The 16,727-nt window shown below is 39.4% G+C and overlaps 1 pseudogene; it reads left to right on the top strand.

The window, feature by feature from the left end:
• The first annotated feature begins 15,769 nt into the window (after positions 1-15,769).
• On the top strand, positions 15,770-16,382 carry LOC116089348 (annotated as a pseudogene).
• The last annotated feature ends 345 nt before the right edge of the window (positions 16,383-16,727 follow it).

Below are 16,727 nucleotides of genomic sequence, written 5' to 3'. Positions count from 1 at the left end.
TCTTGATATCATAAGTAATTTTTCAGAAGTTTTTATAAAATGACTTCACATCACACACCTGTAACGGTACACACCTGTAATTTCAGCACTCAGAAAGTAGAGGCAGGAAAATCACAAGTGTGAAGCTAGCTTGAGCTACACTGTGAGTTCGTGGTTACCCTAAGATCATGTACAAAACCAAAAATGAAAAGAAAAATCAGATGGTACACCAGGGACTGAGGAGAGAGGGGTCTAGCCATCCTAGTACAGTCTGTGTAAGGCCGCTCCACGCTACAGAGAAAAGACTAAAGGGAGGAAGGAACCTGAGAACCTGCAAGGATTACAAAGCCAAGATGAAGCGCATGGCAATAGCAATGTCTGGATTCTGGATATTGGTTCTGGATTCCTCAGAAAGGGAAGGAGACAGAGAGAAAAGACTAGAAATGTTAGAAATACAAGAATATAGAGGAAGTTAGAACTTAGCAGAGAAAGACGAGACCCTGAGGGTCAGTGGGCAGAGTTCAGGAAGCTGGTGTGGTTGGAGACTGCTCTGTGGATGCATCTTCAACCACTTAGAAGGGCACTTTACTCCTCAACATAGTGAGAAACCCTTAATAGGGCGGCTAGAGGAGACAAAAGGATGAGCGAGAGCTTGGAAAGATGGCTCAGTTTGTAAAAAACCTGCTGCTCAACCATAAGGGCCTTAATTTGGTCTCCCTCAGACATATGCATATGCCCAGAATCCCAGAGCTGGGAAGGCAGAGATAGGAGGACCTGAGGGCTGGCTGGATAGCCAGTCTAACCAAATTCATGAGTTCCAGTTTAAAGAGAAATCCCGTCTCAAAAAAATAAGATGATGAGCAATTAATGAAAACACTAGATGTTGACCTCTGATCCCCAAGCATCACACACTAGTTTCATATATCTGCATATAATCATACACGCGTGCATGCGCACACACACACACACACACACACACACACACACACACGGGCACACACTAAAGCACGCATATATGCCCTAAAACACTAAGATAGGAAGTCATTAATATGCAAAATATCAGTTAGAAAGCCAAGATCACTTCTAGCCAATAGAAGTCACTGTGCACTGACACTCTGTTCATGATGAAGCTGAGCCATTATGAAATGTGAGCTGCGTGCCTGGTGACAGGCCTTCACTGCTTAAACTCAGTCTACCATTTTCTGTCTCCGCACTGTGACTCTCCTTCAGTGCTTCGGGAAGTAGGTAAAAGCTATCTGGATGACTAACTCAATTTATTTAATAGAATGTTTGTTTTTGCAAATGCCATGTTAACTGCAGTGTGTCATATCAGGCAGTAAAGATATGCAAACCAAATTTTATTTTAAGTTCAATATTACTACGGTTTAGAGAGTATGATTGGCAATTCTGAAGCACAAGGAAAACATTCACCATGGATTTCAAACTTCTTTCTAAAATCCTCCGCTATTTATTCCATCTGTCCCCTGGGCTGCACATGTATATTTTTAACATGGTTCGCTGTCAATTCTTTGATAGTTTTCTTGGAGGGCTACTTAGTGAGTTCAATCAATATCTGCTGCCTTTATGGATTTTTTTTTTTTTTTTTTTGGTGGGGAGTAGGGAGAATGGCTGACATTCAGAGGAGAAAGAATCCAATTCTTGTATCTTTAAGAATCAGAGGCAAAGAATCACTCTTGTGAATTTGACCTGTAAGTTAACTTACACTAAGTTGATGTATGTCTGTGTTGTATTGGGAATACAACTTGCACGCTCCAGGTATTCTCTGAGAAAACTACAGAAGCTTCCTTGGCCAATTCAAGGAGAAACTCAATTCTTAGTTGAGTTTCAATGGCGCTGATTAATGCTTCTGCATCTCCCCTTGATAAGAGGAACCGACTTCACCCTGGCCTCTCTTCGCAAACAACTGGGAAACAGGAAATAGATATGAAGTGGTTGCAAGCAGACGCTGGACAGCAGGAGGTCTCAGACTGTGATCTTGAAAGAAAGAAAATGAGCTAGTGTGATACTCCCATGGAGATGAAGGAGGTTTTGGAACCACTGATGTGAAGGGATTAACAGAGCCAAGCACGAGAGAAGAGACCATTGTGGTGGCGGTTAGCCCACATACACTCACGTTCCTGAATACTTGGGCCATAGGGAAGGGCACCATTAGGAGGCGTGGCTTTATTGGGGTAGGCGTGGCGTGTATTACTGGGTGAACAGGCCATGAGGTCTCATGTGCTCCAGCTGTGCCTGGTGTGACTCAGCCTCCTCTTGCCTGTGGATCAAGATGCAGAACTCCCAGTCCCTTCTCCAGCATGTCTGCCTGCATGCCACCGTGTCCCACCATGGCAATAATGAACAACTCTGAAGCTGTAATCCAGTCCTAATGAATGTTTTCCTAATGTTTTCCTTTATAAGAGTTGCCGTGGTCATGGTGGCTCTTCACAGAAATAGAAATTCTGACTGATACAGAGGTACATGGACTGTTACTAGATACATTAGAAAGGTGGTCTAGGCTGGACAGTGGTGGCACACGCCTTTAATCCCAGCACTTGGGAGGCAGAGGCAGGCAGACTTCTGAGTTTGAGGCCAGCCTGGTCTACAGAGTGAGTTCCAGGACAGCTGGGACTATACAGAGAAACCCTGTCTCGAAAAACCAAAGGGCGGGGGGTGGGGGGGGGAAGGATGGTCTGTGTCTTTGAACATCAAGATGTGTATACATTACATAAAACTATACAAGGTGGGTGAAATGCAGCTTCATGCAGTCCTAAAAACATAGTTCCTGAGCTCAAACCTAGAGGATGTGTGGATCATGGCCAGCAACAGGAAAACGTCCTGATTGAGCACATAGGCCTTTTGGTAGAGATCCAAGGCATGGTATTCTTAAGAGTGGGACTAAAGGAACACGTAGCACATTCTTTAAGACATACTCTAAATGCTTACACATAGTTTCCAGTGCAATCAGGATGGCTGACAAGAGCCGACTCGCCTATTGAATTCTTTAGAGGAAGAGAGGTGTCCATTAATACAGTGTTGCTGACATCTATCTTTCAGTCAAAAATTAATCCAATCAGTAAAGGAGCAGGAAAGTACATTGCTCCCATTTTGGTGGGATGTGGATCCCTGCTCTGATCTGTTCCTCAATGGTCCTGAACTGGAAACCTTGTTGCCACTGTGATGTTATTAAGGTGGAGTGCAACCTAGTGGCAGATGATGAGATCATGAGGGCACCACCCTCAGAGGGACTAATACTTACCTCACAGCAGTGGGTTAGCATCCTAGGGCTAGGTTAGCTCTCAAAAGAGGCTCCTGCTGCATCTAGCCAGTTTCCTCTGCACTTTTCTTCTCAGTCATGCCATGACCACAGCCCATGGTCCACAGCAGGATACTAGCGCCATCAAAACTGTGATGTACATAAAGCACTTCATGCTACTTAGTATTAAAACAACAAAAAACAGAACTGGAGAGATGGCTGAGCAGTTAAGAACACTGAATATTCTTCCAGAGGACCCAGGTTCGATTCCAGCATCCACATAGCAGCTCACAGCTGTCTGTAGTTCCAGTTGTAGAGGATCTGATGCCTTCACATAGACATACATGCAGGGGAAACACCAATACACATAAAATAAAAATAAATAAAAGTTAAAAAAAAAAGATAGACGAAGAGAATCCCTTAATATTTCTTTGGTGGGAACAATGTCTGTATTTTTATGACAGTAGTCTTTGTTAAAGATAGCATAGTTGAGGGAAACAATCACTAAGTGGTGTGTCTCTGTGCCCTTAGCTCACTGTCACCTCCATTCTGGCCATGGAGGCAAACACTCTCTGAGAAGAAAGACAGGGGAATTGTTCAAACCAAAGCAGAATCTGCTCCAAATGCCACAGTAGGCCACAGGGCTGTGGCCGCTCAACGCCAAACATCTGTTGGAGTGGCACAGACTCATGCAGTTTTTAAACCTTGACTCACTCCCTGCTCCTGTCTCATTCACCATTGGTTCAGCACTTCGCTGGTAATATGACAGGTGACTTACAAGAGAACACCCCTCCCCAAAAGATACTAGAAAAAGGGGAAATGCAAAGACAGATTAAAATTTATAAAAGCATAAAAATGTTGTGATTAAATTCTAATCTCAAAAATAAACAAAAATGTAAAAACAAATTAAAAATGCATGAAAGGAGGGCAAAGGTACACATGCGACACAGAGGGAGAGAGACTGTACCAAAACAGGGTGGTACCTAGGAGCTGGAGGAGATAAGAGGAAAGGATGGGTTACTAAGATTAAAATATGCTTTGTTCAAAATGCCAAAATGATACCTCCTACCATGTATGCTAATTTTAATTTTTTTAAGAAGAAAGAAAAATTAAAAGGAACATAAGACAGGAAAATAAAATCAAATCATAAGTTTGATACACATCATTATGCATATTAAAGGATTAAAACCAGAACTCAAAACCAAGATTATTATCCAAGATTTTAAAATTAAAATAGTCAACTCTAATTTTTTTCAGGAGACAAATTTGAAATATTAGGACAAAACCAAAAAAGATGGAAAAGCTTACGTTGAAAAAGATGGACTATGGGAGCAAACACAAGATCAAGAAAATTTTAAAACTATAAAATTTTAAAGTGTGCAAGATTTGATATATGATCATGTATCAAAGTATATTTTCTAACTACTAATGAGTTGATCCAAACAACAGATCTATCTAATATGTCTAAATCTCCATTCACCGAGGAACATATTTTCAATACATATATAAACAAAAAGTCTATAAGATTAGGTAAGAAATAGTCAACTTCATAGCCTGTATTGCTGGGCAAACAAGCAGACTTTTAAAATTCAGGAAAGATACTGAAAAAAAAATCAGTAACACTATTAATTAAACAGAACTAATCAACATATTGAGATACTAAATCCAACAAGGGAGAGCCCACACTTTGACAAGATGAGGACAAGTTTCTATTAGACAATGTGCTATCGTGTAAAGCAAATGTCAGCACATCTTCAAGGATATGAATAATTTCAGAGTATTTTGGCCACAATGATCAACCTTGAAACACAACCATTTAGGAACAAATCACCCATTGACAACTGGACAGTTGTATTGTGTGAAAACTAAGCCACCTGTTTGTGACCCAAAATCAAAAGCAACTTCAATTTCCTATTGTAGTTCTATGAGTTCAGAAGAAATCAGTTTAAATTGGTGTAGATACGAGAACTTTCAGAATTCACATTTGTGTGTCACAGTTAGAAACAAAAGAAAGTTAATAGCCTTCAAATATATGAGAAACAGTTTTAAACTGTTTAATCTCATCAAAAACTTTCAACCCAAGGAACTCAATAAAAATATGTTAAATCTAGTGAAAATAGAGGGGAAATATTGCGAAGAAAGATTTAGAATTAAGGAAATTTCATAATTCAGATGAAACAATCAGTTTCCTGAGAAAAATAACTGAACAAAACAAATAAGTCCTTCTGCCTTCTCATCCTAGATGTTTCCTGAACCTAGGTGGGGTATGGTGGCCTGATCATGTTCTCTCTGAATACAGAATATCAGGATGTTCTCCATCACCATTCCTATGAAGCATTAACTAAAGATTCAAAGAAGTGCAATACAATGAGAAGATAAAATTTAAAGAGATTAAAGACTGGAAATGGAAAATCAAAACTCTATCAACTAAAGACATATGACTGTATATATATAAGGTCTAAATAATTAACTAAAAAAAAAAAATAGAATTCCAAAGAGTTTATATTGAAAATTCCCCATTAACATGCTCATGTTACCGCAGATTCCTATCTCTCCAGAGCAAGAATGCTAGCTGTCTCTACAGCAACAACTCTTGTCTGAAATATGTCACATAAACTTTAGCCATTGCTTGTACCTTTGACTTAATCTGTAAAGAGCAGCAAACAAGTAAAACAGAAACATTACAGCAATACTGCTTGGAGTTGAACCAAAGAATATCAGGTGCTTAGAATAATATCTAATAAAAGTATAAATGATGAACTCAGTTTGTAAATAATACTGTGTAATCACAGCTACAAAATATACACTATGTAAACCTAGATATTTCTCATGTGTGTGGTTTCTAGAATCAACACAGGTCAGATGGACAGCCAGGGCTACACAGTAAGACACTGTCTCAAAAATAATAAAGAATAAGTGAACATAGTTCTTTTGGCAATTTTCTCAAAACAAAGTCAATCACTCACAAACAAAATCCCCTCATGTTGTTCATATGAACCATGTTTCCAGGTTCTATATCTAAGACAAATTTCCAACTATATGTGAGAACCTAAAGTGTCTGCAATGCCCAAGCACTCTTGAAGAAAGTGGACACTACAAGACTTAAAAAACAGCAAAAGAAAAGTGTGGGGTTCTGTAAATACTGGTCTGGGAAGTAGAACACATTGAGTAAGCATGTTCAGGTGACTGGGTTTAGAAGATATTATCTTCAAGGAAAAAAATGTATTCTCTTAAAAAAATTTTCTGGGTCAATTAATTCACACTAAATTGTGAATTTAAAATTAAAAAAATTCTACAGAACACAAAAACAATTTCAGCTCTAAACATGAAAATTTTCAATGAAAATAGAAGAATAACCAAGTATTTGAGTAACCAAGTATTTCTTTATATGGAACAGAAAGGTCATTAATCTCAGAAATGAAAAGTAATAAATTTGACAAGTTTAAATCAAATAATTGTTCATCAAAATATGCCATTGAAGGGGCTCATAATGTAACTTAGCAGTAGAGTGTTTTACATGCAGGCACCAGCATGGACTAAGTCCTGAGTTTGAGCCCCAGTACCAAAACAAACAAACAATGACAACAACAAAAAACCCAACCAAAAAACAATAAGTAATCAAAAATGCCATTAGGGTAAGGAAATGAAGAACACACTGAAGATGGAAAAAGATATATATTATATTTAATACATAGTGTGTTCTATGTGTGTGTGTGTGTGTGTGTGTGTGTAGAAGAAAGAGAAATCCAACAGAAAATAATCACAAAAATTATATAGAATAAATACTGTCTTTATAACTTTTAGTGCCACAAACATATTAATTTATAATGAATATAAACACTTATTGAGTCAGAGTGCTGGTGGGTTAGAACTCCACTGTTGACATTCTGACATCTGGCCATCTACTGCTACCTTATTATGTCATCAGAGCAAGAGGTGTTACATGAAAAAGAAAACTCATTGTTTTAAATAATGGCACCAATCCCATGCACAAGCACAAAATCGTCACTGTCCAGTCTCTTCCCAAGCCCCCTGGTTCTTGGTACAGCCTCAGTGTCTATGAGTCTCTGCAGGTTTTACTTAAGAACAAACATTAAACTGAACAGAGGATCGTTCTATCGGATACTTTACAAGAGAAGACATCAAGTATCTAACAAACATGTGAAACAATGCCCTTTCACTGATAATCAGGTATAAATTATTAAATACTATATATTATCATTATAAACCCATTAGAATAGCTTACATGAATCAAGAATTAACAAACATGCCTGGCAGTGGTGGTTCATGCCTTTAATCCCAGCACTTGGGAGGCAGAAGCAAGTGGATTTCTGAGTTCAAGGCCAGCCTGGGCTACAGAGTGGGTTCTGGAACAGCCAGGGCTACACAGAGAAACCCTGTCTCAAAAGCCCACCCCCCAAAAAAGAATTAACAAACATGTATCCATTATTAGCAAATATGTGAACCAACTTATCTTTTCATATTTATTCTTTGGAGCATAAGTATTCTAATCAGTTCAGAACCCAGTGTGGTGGCATCTATTAAAGCTGACACTAAAATGCCCAGTACCAGTAACTGCATACTAAGCATATAGCCCACATAAATGGATACATACATTCAATCAATTACACATACAACAACATTGTGTCCTGTATTTATAAAGACTACCAAACCCTAGAAACCATTTACATGTCTGTCAGCAATAGAAACTCTGGTGCTACCACAGAATGAAATAAACAACTGCAACTCATTCTGGTAGCTTTGCTTTATGTACACAATACTGCACTGGACACAAAAGTACTACAATGTATAATTCCATTGAATAAAATCTAAAAGTAGATTTAAAACCCCTCTCTGGTGTTAATTTGTATAATAATTTGGTGATTTGGAGTGACTACAAGTAGACAATCAGGGCTTCCAGGTGATGATTAAGGTCTGCTTGTAGCTGGAAGGGTTACAAAATTCTCAAAGAGTGTATTTATGCTGGGCTGGTGGTGGCACATGCCTTTAATCCCAGCACTTGGGAGCAGAGGCAGGCAGATTTCTGAGTTGGAAGCCAGCCTGGTCTACAGAGTGAGTTCCAGGACAGTCACAAAGAAACCCTGTCTTGAAAAACCAAAAAAAAAAAAAAAAAAAGTGTGTTTATGCTACATCTATTTTTCTGCAAGATTCTTCAATATGGGGGAGGAAGGAGGAAAAAAATCACATTTTCTTGGTAGTTCAGGTACATAAATTGATTCTCCCCAATTCTAGACTCCTGGAAGTCCAAGATCAGAATGTTAAATCTAGTGCCTAGTATCAGAACTTTTATGACTCTCATCTGACAATCTTTTTATGTCTTCACATAGCCAAGAGTAAAATCATCTGTCTATACTTGCTTTATGGCATTAATTACAATTAGGAAGGGCACACTTCCATACCTTAATTACCTCCCCAAGTCCCACTTCCTAATTTTAGAGTTTGATTTTAATGCATAAATTTAAGGACAAAACAAACACAGACTCCAAAGAACACATGTTGAGAACTGACACTTCTAGTTTCTAAGTTTGGTCTCAAAAGGCCAAGTTCTGGTATTGGAGAGATATCTCAGCAGTTAAGAGTTCTTGTTGTTCTTCCAGAGGACTTGAGTTGGTTCCTATAGTGGGTTGAACAAGAATGGTCTCCATAGGCTCAGGTATTTAAATACTTTGTCACTAGGGAGAGAAGCTCTTTAAACGGATTAAAAAGATTACGGGGTATGGCCTATTGGAGAAAATGTGTCATTGGAGGTAGGTTTGGGGATTTCAAAAGCACATGGCAGGCCTAGTGTCTGTCTGTCTGTCTGTCTGTCTGTCTCTCTCTCTCTCTCTCTCTCTCTCTCTCTCTCTCTCTCTCTCTCTCTCTCTCTCTGCTTATGCATAGGACATAGAACTCTTAGCTGCTTTTCTAGCACCTAGCACCATGTTGGATTGCATGCTGCCATGCTCTCCAGCAAGATGATAGTGACCTAGCTTCTGAGACTGTGAGCAAGTCACAATTAAATGTTGTCTTTTAAATAGTTACTGTGGTCATGGTGTCTCTACACAGCAATAGAACAGTGACTTAGACAAAATTTAGTATCAGGGAGTCAGGTATTGCTATGGTAAGCCTGACCATACTGTCTGTTGGAGTAATAGGGAAGGTTTTGAGACTTTGGATTAGAAAAATAGTAGAATGGTTTCTTAAAGGGTTATCATACATGGACAATGGACAATATCATACATGGAACATGGACAATATCATACATGGAACATGGACAATGGTGCTGAGTTTGATTGAACTTTACCAGCCTGATTCAAGAAGTTTCAGAGGAAAGAATATTAGTAAGTGACATAGAGATCATTTTCATGATATTTTGGCAAAGAATATGGTTGCTTTTTGCCTTTGCCCTAAAAATCTGCCTGGGGCTAAATTGAAGAGTTTTGCACTAATGGTGTTAGCAGAGGAGATTTCAAGACAGCTTAATATGGACTCTGTCATGTGGCTATTAGTAATTACTATTATGCAGACTTATACTGAAAAGAAACAATCTGGACAAAAAATACCATATACACAGTTTAAAGAGAAAGGAGCATCAGGAAATGTTTTCTTGGAGCCAAATCTTGCTCTCAAGGAGATAAAAAGTTTTAAGAAAAGCCTGATGCTAAATGGAATAGGGAGTGGTGAACTCAGAGCAAGTCTCCACCCAGGAGACTTTTTACAAGTCTTCCAACTTGTAAAAAGGAATTAAGAGAAAAGCTTAAACAATGAAGGAAACAATCAGCAAAAGAAAGGTCATGCAATATAATTGAAAGAGGGGGCAAGTTCTAGCTCTATCAAGCACCATGTCTGCCTGCTTATCACCACACTCCCTTCTATGATGATAATGGACTAACCTCTAAAATGTAAGCCCTAAAATTGGACATTTGTCCTGAGTGGAATGTCTTCATCAAACCCCTCCCTTCAGGACTCAAGGAGCTACATGGAAGCTATAGAAAGGTTATGAAAGTCAGAGGGGATTAACAACTCCAGGGAAATAGTGGCCTCCAGACACAGCAGGACAGATGCACATATGAACTCACCAAGACTGTGGCATTGTACAGAGGACAAGCATAGGTTTAAGCCAGAGGCAGTCTTAGTACTAAGAAGAAGTAGACATGGGTAGGAGCAGATTATAACGAAGCTGTCTGCCATTGGTACCTGGATGCAGAAGAAAAATTAGTCTTCTCCAATGCAGTCTCACTGGGTATATTAACCACACCTGAGTGCTGGCCCCATAGCCAGGAGTAGATGACCAATACAAAATAAATTCAGTGGTTTTTGTTGCTGTTGTTGTTATTGGTGGTGGTGGTGGGGTGTGTGTGTGTGTGTGTATGTGTGTGTTATTCGTTATTGTTTTGTTTTGTTTTAAATCTTACTAGCATTTGTTTTTATATTATCATTTCTGATTGTGTGTTTTATTGGTTTGAGTTTGTTTGTTGTTTTTAAAAGAAAGAGAGAGAGGAAGAAATTAAAGGAGGAAGGAAAAGAAAAAAGTATACAGAATTGAATTGCTGAGAGGGTAGGGGGATCTAGGAAGAGCTGGCAAAGGAAAAAGTGTGATCAGAATGTACTATATGAGAAAATTTATAATAAACAATAATTTAGAGAAAAAACCTTACAATCATCTCATTTTAGCTTCATAAGAAGCTGAGATTATAGGAACATGTTATTGTTCCTGGATTAATTCCAGTTTTAAAGTACAAACAGAAAAATGTTTAACCTATAGACAGAATGATTGAAATTGACCAACTTATTTATTATATCTGGTAGAGTTGTGTATATTGCTTTTCTTCCAGAACAATGGAAGAACAAAACTATCTTATTGTATAAAACCATCTCAGCTACTTCCCTTTTACTCCTTGATAAAGATCACTCCCTACCTATATTCTCTATACTTGGCTTACTCCTAAGTCAAGAACCAATGAAAGAAAGAGCGAGCAGATGGTTCAGCAGGGAAAAGTTCTAGTCTCATATGCTTGCTGACATGAATTTAAAGCAGGGAACACATGCAACAAGCCAGATGTGGGGGCAGAGAGGTAGACAGAACAGCCAGAAGTTCTTGGGCCAGTTAGCACAGGGCTAACCAGAAAGATTCTGGTTCAACAAGGAAGAGAGAGAAACAGAGAAAAGACCCTTGAAGGCTGTCATCTGACTCTGCATGCCATGTTAAAGAGAGAAGAGAGAGAGGAGAGAGGGAGAGGCAAAGAGACAGGCAAAGCGAGAGAGAGAGAGAGAGAGAGACAGAGACAGAGACAGAGAGACAGAGAGAGAGACAGAGACAGAGACAGAGAGACAGAGAGAGACAGAGAGAGACAGAGAGAGACAGAGAGAGACAGAGAAAGAGACAGAGAGACAGAGAGAGAGACAGAGAGACAGAGAGAGACAGAGAGCAACAGAGAGAGGCAGAGAGAAAGAGACAGACAGAGAGACAGAGAAAAGAGGGCCTGTGGGATTTTCTTTCTATGCATTGATACAGGAAAGAAGGAAAACACACCAGAGCTCCTTGGTCATTATGTATTTAGAACACTTTTACCTTCTCTGTGTATTAGAAGCAAGTTCTTGTCTGAATAGAAAGTGTAGCACCTTAGGACTGTATGTGCCCTACTTAGAAACTTTACACACCTGTCTTATATTTGCTTTGTTTTCCATTTTCCCACGTGTCATGGGCCCACAAGCCCTTTACTCATGAAAAATGTAAACATTAAATACAAACAAGAAGCATGGAGTAGAACACAGTATAAACCTTATGTTCTGGTCCATTCTCCATTTTCTCACCAGATTTCATGTAGTAAATGCAAGATTGAATATGAAATTATTAATAACAACAGAAATAATGAGCATTGATTCTGTAGTATGCTGAATAGTGTTCTCAAAATTACATAGCTATGTCCTTACCCCCAAAACATGTGAATGTGATCTTAGTAAGTCAAGCATTCTAAGAGCTGATCATTTTGTGTCATCTATATGGGCCTGAATCTAATGACAAGATACAGAGAGTTACAGCCTAAGGAGAAAGCATATGAACTCAGAGTCAGATCCCTGACTTAAAACATGAGCCCAGAAACACATGGAACAAACAGAAATGTGACTGTTGAGGAAGACCATTCACACATACAAACACATTTATTAAAAAAAAAAAATTACAGCTGAGATCATGTCACATTGGAAACAGAAAATGTGTCACTGTGGAAGGAGAGTCCCAATTTCACTAAATTCAAACATCTTTCTGAATGGAAATCTGCATGCTGTCCTTGAAATCATGCTTGCCAGTGTTTGTCAAGCATCAAAACCCTGTGCTTCTCTCAAGTAGAGGAGCCAATAAAATGCACTCACTGGTGGTCATGCCAACATTTCTTTTCACTTTCTAACATGTTAAAGGTTTTTGATCAAACCTCATTTTCTAATAATCTGTTTAAGAGAAACATGCATATCTACTTTTACCGTAAAGGCTATACAAAAGTTCAAAATAAAGGTAATTAAGTGTTTTTAATCCTATATCTGGTTAGCTTCCAAATAATAGTCATTTAGTTACTTATAAGTTACAAAATATATATTGATTGAATTCCTCATTTTTTCTGGGAAACAGTAATGGATTCATTTATGTTTTAGAGTATATGTTGTGAGATGGAACACAGACATGTCTTCAGTGTGTGTGTGTGTGTGTGTGTGTGTGTGTGTGTGTGTGTGTGTATGTGTGTGTGTATACACAACTTATTTGGTAATAAGAGTAAAACTACTGACTTCTTCTCACCCTGGAATATCTTATCAAGTTATAAATGAAGTGATTTCTATATCACTATACTGCTCTGTTCATTTCTCTCTGGATGCAGTTAGAACAAGCCAGATTCTACAATGGTTAATATTACTGTCTAGAATTTTAATTTATTTCAAATAGTGGGCAGTATAGTGAAAGGAGTATATGTTAAGTGATTTTTCTTTGTATATCTTACTAATTTATTTTGTGTATGACATGGTTATATGAATACTATGGAACATCTCTGGCAGTCAGATTATCCATCACCATGAGCACCATGTGAGACCTTCCTTCCATAAGTCATCTTGTCTACCCTCAAACGGAGACTTATGTAAGCAAGTATAACCCAAGCCAATTAAATGCCACTTCTAGCCTCCTCTTGAAAAATTGAGGCTTTTTTTTTTTAAATGAAAAGTTATAAAGGACAAATACTTGCAGCTGTTTTCTTCTCAGGCACTTAGGTGGAATTCCTGAAGGAGTCACGGGCAGCAGCCCAGCCACTTGCATCTCTATTGGATAGGCATTCACCAGGGATTTCAACTGCACTTAAATAACCAAGGCTGTTGCCCCTTTCAAGGAGAAGCTGAGGCTGCAGGGTTTCTGACACATAAGCATCACATGTCATTGCTAGCCTACCACCTTCTGGTGAATTGATTACTTTCACAGCCCCCTTACACTGAGGGTGGAGAATGTTTGAGTGTGTTGATTCTTGCTTGGCTTGCTTATTTATTTCCCTAAGTAAACTTATATTATTTTTCACACTCATTAACAAAAGAAAGCATCTTAAATAGAAGAGCAAAAAGCATGGAGAAAGATTGGAGGAATAACTTCCTCATGTTCTAGCTTTGTAGTAAACCCTGGTCCACCAAAGCACACAGCCAATTTATGAAGTATCAGTTTCCCTATTGTTAGATCAGAACCCATAACCCAGACACATCATAGGATTTCACTGGGAGATGGCTCAGTTCTCTCTAACTCACCACCCCACCATATGGCCAAGGTTGTACACTGTTGGTAACAGAGGGCCCCCAAAGGTTGTGTATATCTAGCCTGTCTCTACATAGTGTATGGACTCTAAGTTGTGACTACAAAGAATGGGGCTAGCACCATGATGAAAACATAAGTGCACAGAAATGACCGAGTTACCCATCCATGACTCTAAAGTCAGGCAATCTGACTGCTGCTCTCATCTGGGACTAAGGTAGTTATTTATTCATTAGTTTTATTATCTCTTTGCTTGTTCCAGATGTCACAAAAGGGTATCCTGGGGACCAAGTCTGACTCACAGACAAGTTTTATTTGACTTTCCCCATTCTTAGTTTTGCACTGTCGCCAACATTTTAAAATGTTGGCTGCCAGCAATTTTAAAATAGCAAGAGCTTTCACAGGTAAAAAAAAAAAAAAAATCAGATTTCCTGCCTCCCTTGGAACTTCTGCATTTCTGGCAACATTGGGTCTTAATACCCACATTACAAGATGCATGTATTTTGAAAGGGGGTGACCCATCAGGCTCACAACCAGACCATTCTGTTTAGTTATTCTCCCTTCCTACATGGATGAATGCTTTGTTGAATAAGTATGGCCTGCTCAAAACCAAAAATGCATGGAGGTGCTTCTAAAGCCTCCAGTAGGAATTTGGATGTTTCCAACAACACTAAGAAATTAGATTTATTCCTTCATTTTCAGAGCGTTCTGAGCACACCAGCCTTAGGAATCAATGGCTGTATAGCTAACTGTCTTGCTCTCCCAGGAATCTGAGAAGTCCTTAACAATCTTTGCTTGAATACCTTAGGGGAATCTGTTCCTTTTTCAAGTGGCTACAATTCCAAGAATTTCTTAGTGAAATCAAATCCACATGCTCCCCAACCGTCAAAGTTCCATACACTGAGTCAAGCTGGGACTTAAGCACCTGCATCACCTGATGGCCCATCTGACATTTCAGAACAACACTTGCCACTCTGAGGAGCTTTTCCCTCAAACTCTGACATCAAGTGCCTAATATGGTTTACAAGAAATAATCTGTGTTGCCCACTGAGATGTCATACTCTCCAAAGCTACCTCCAAAAGCATATCTCGCTTTTTTGCTTGTTTTAAAAAAACTTTAGCACTCTGATGCTAAAGGACAGTCTGCCTCAGATGGCTACTGGCATCCACACATTTCCAGTTCTTATGCCATGGTGAAGTGGCGAGATCCACTTACTAACACGTGGTATGGGCCTGACCCCATCTTAATTTGGGGAAGAGGCTCCGCTTGTGTCTTCTCACAAAGGAAGATGGAGCATGATGGCTGCCTGAAAGGTTAGTTCGTCAGGTAGATGCAGGTCCAGAGTCTTTTTAATAAACATGTTTTCAACTAAACAGTAGCTAGAAATTTTTATTAGCCAGCAAAGCTCACTTGGTTGAAATAGCCTCCAGTATTTTCCTGAGAGTTAACAGTTCATTTATGATTCTCAGAGCCACTTCCCCCAAACTTGGAGTCCAGACCTTGAGCCTGAGCATTGCTAATTTGCAAATGAATTGAGTGTCTGGGACATCCTCAAAGATAATGTTAAGCTTGTTGCTTTTAAACTTTTTGAGTTTTTATTTCAAGCAGGTTTGTTACAGACATACAGGCTCTACTCCACGCTGGATTTGAGAGAGGCTCTGCATAGCAGTTATTCATTGTGATGAATAAAAAGTGGTAAATGTGCTCTCTGTCTTGGGCCTGAGTTTGTAAGTGCAGTGGGCCTAGCAAAGTCAACATGCCAGTTGCCAGAAGCTAGGTTTGCCGCAAAACCTATGTGACCCCCATGGAGACCCTTCGAGAAATTGCGTCTCAACCAGGAGCTAAAATGGATTGGAGAGTATGGACTCTGGAACAAATGTGAGGCGGAGGGTCAAATTTACCCTGGCTAAGATTCATAAGGCAGCCCAAGAGCTGTTGACACTGGAGGAGAAGGATCCTTGGCGTCTCTTTGAAGGCAATGCTCTACTGAGGCGACTTGCTCGCATTGGGGTGCTGGATGAGTGCAAGATGAACCTGGATTACATCCTTGGCCTGAAGATTGAGGATTTCTTGGAGAGATGGCTGCAGACCCAGGTCTTTAAGTTGAGCTTGGCCAAACCTATTCATCATGCCCTAGTGCTCATCTGCCAACATCACATCAGGGTCCACAAACAGGTCGCAAATATCCCATCCTTCATTGTGAGTCTGGACTTTCAGAAACACATTGACTTCTCCCTCCATTCTCCTTATGGTGGTGGCCGTCCAGGCCAAGTGAAGAGGAAGAATGCCAAGAAAGGCCAGGGTGGTGCTGGAGCTGGTGATGATGAGGAAGAGAATTAATTAATACCTTGCTGCACTGGAGGATTGTCTAGTTTTCCAGCTGAAAAATAAAAAAAAATTAATACTTAAAAAAGAGGTATTAAATGCATATTGTGGCTTTGGTCTGTATGTGAAAAAAGTGTACTATGTGGGCCTGCAGCCAAAGATGAACCACTGGATCTATGGCTCTCACCAACCTAAGACAGAGTCATGTGCCAAGAGGCCATGTTTATTAATAATAAACACTAAAAGGCCCAGTTTGTGCAAATAAACACAAACTAGCTGCACCTGATAGCCGAGATAAGTCAGGGAGAGACCCGTAGATCTAGACCTAAGACAGGCGGGGCCGCCAGCCACCGTAATTCCCAGGCAGGACTATGGTGCATAAATATATC

Source organism: Mastomys coucha, unplaced genomic scaffold (genome assembly GCF_008632895.1).
Source record: "Mastomys coucha isolate ucsf_1 unplaced genomic scaffold, UCSF_Mcou_1 pScaffold14, whole genome shotgun sequence".
In the NCBI taxonomy this organism is placed as follows: domain Eukaryota; kingdom Metazoa; phylum Chordata; class Mammalia; order Rodentia; family Muridae; genus Mastomys; species Mastomys coucha.
This window is presented reverse-complemented; position numbering and strand designations above follow the sequence as displayed.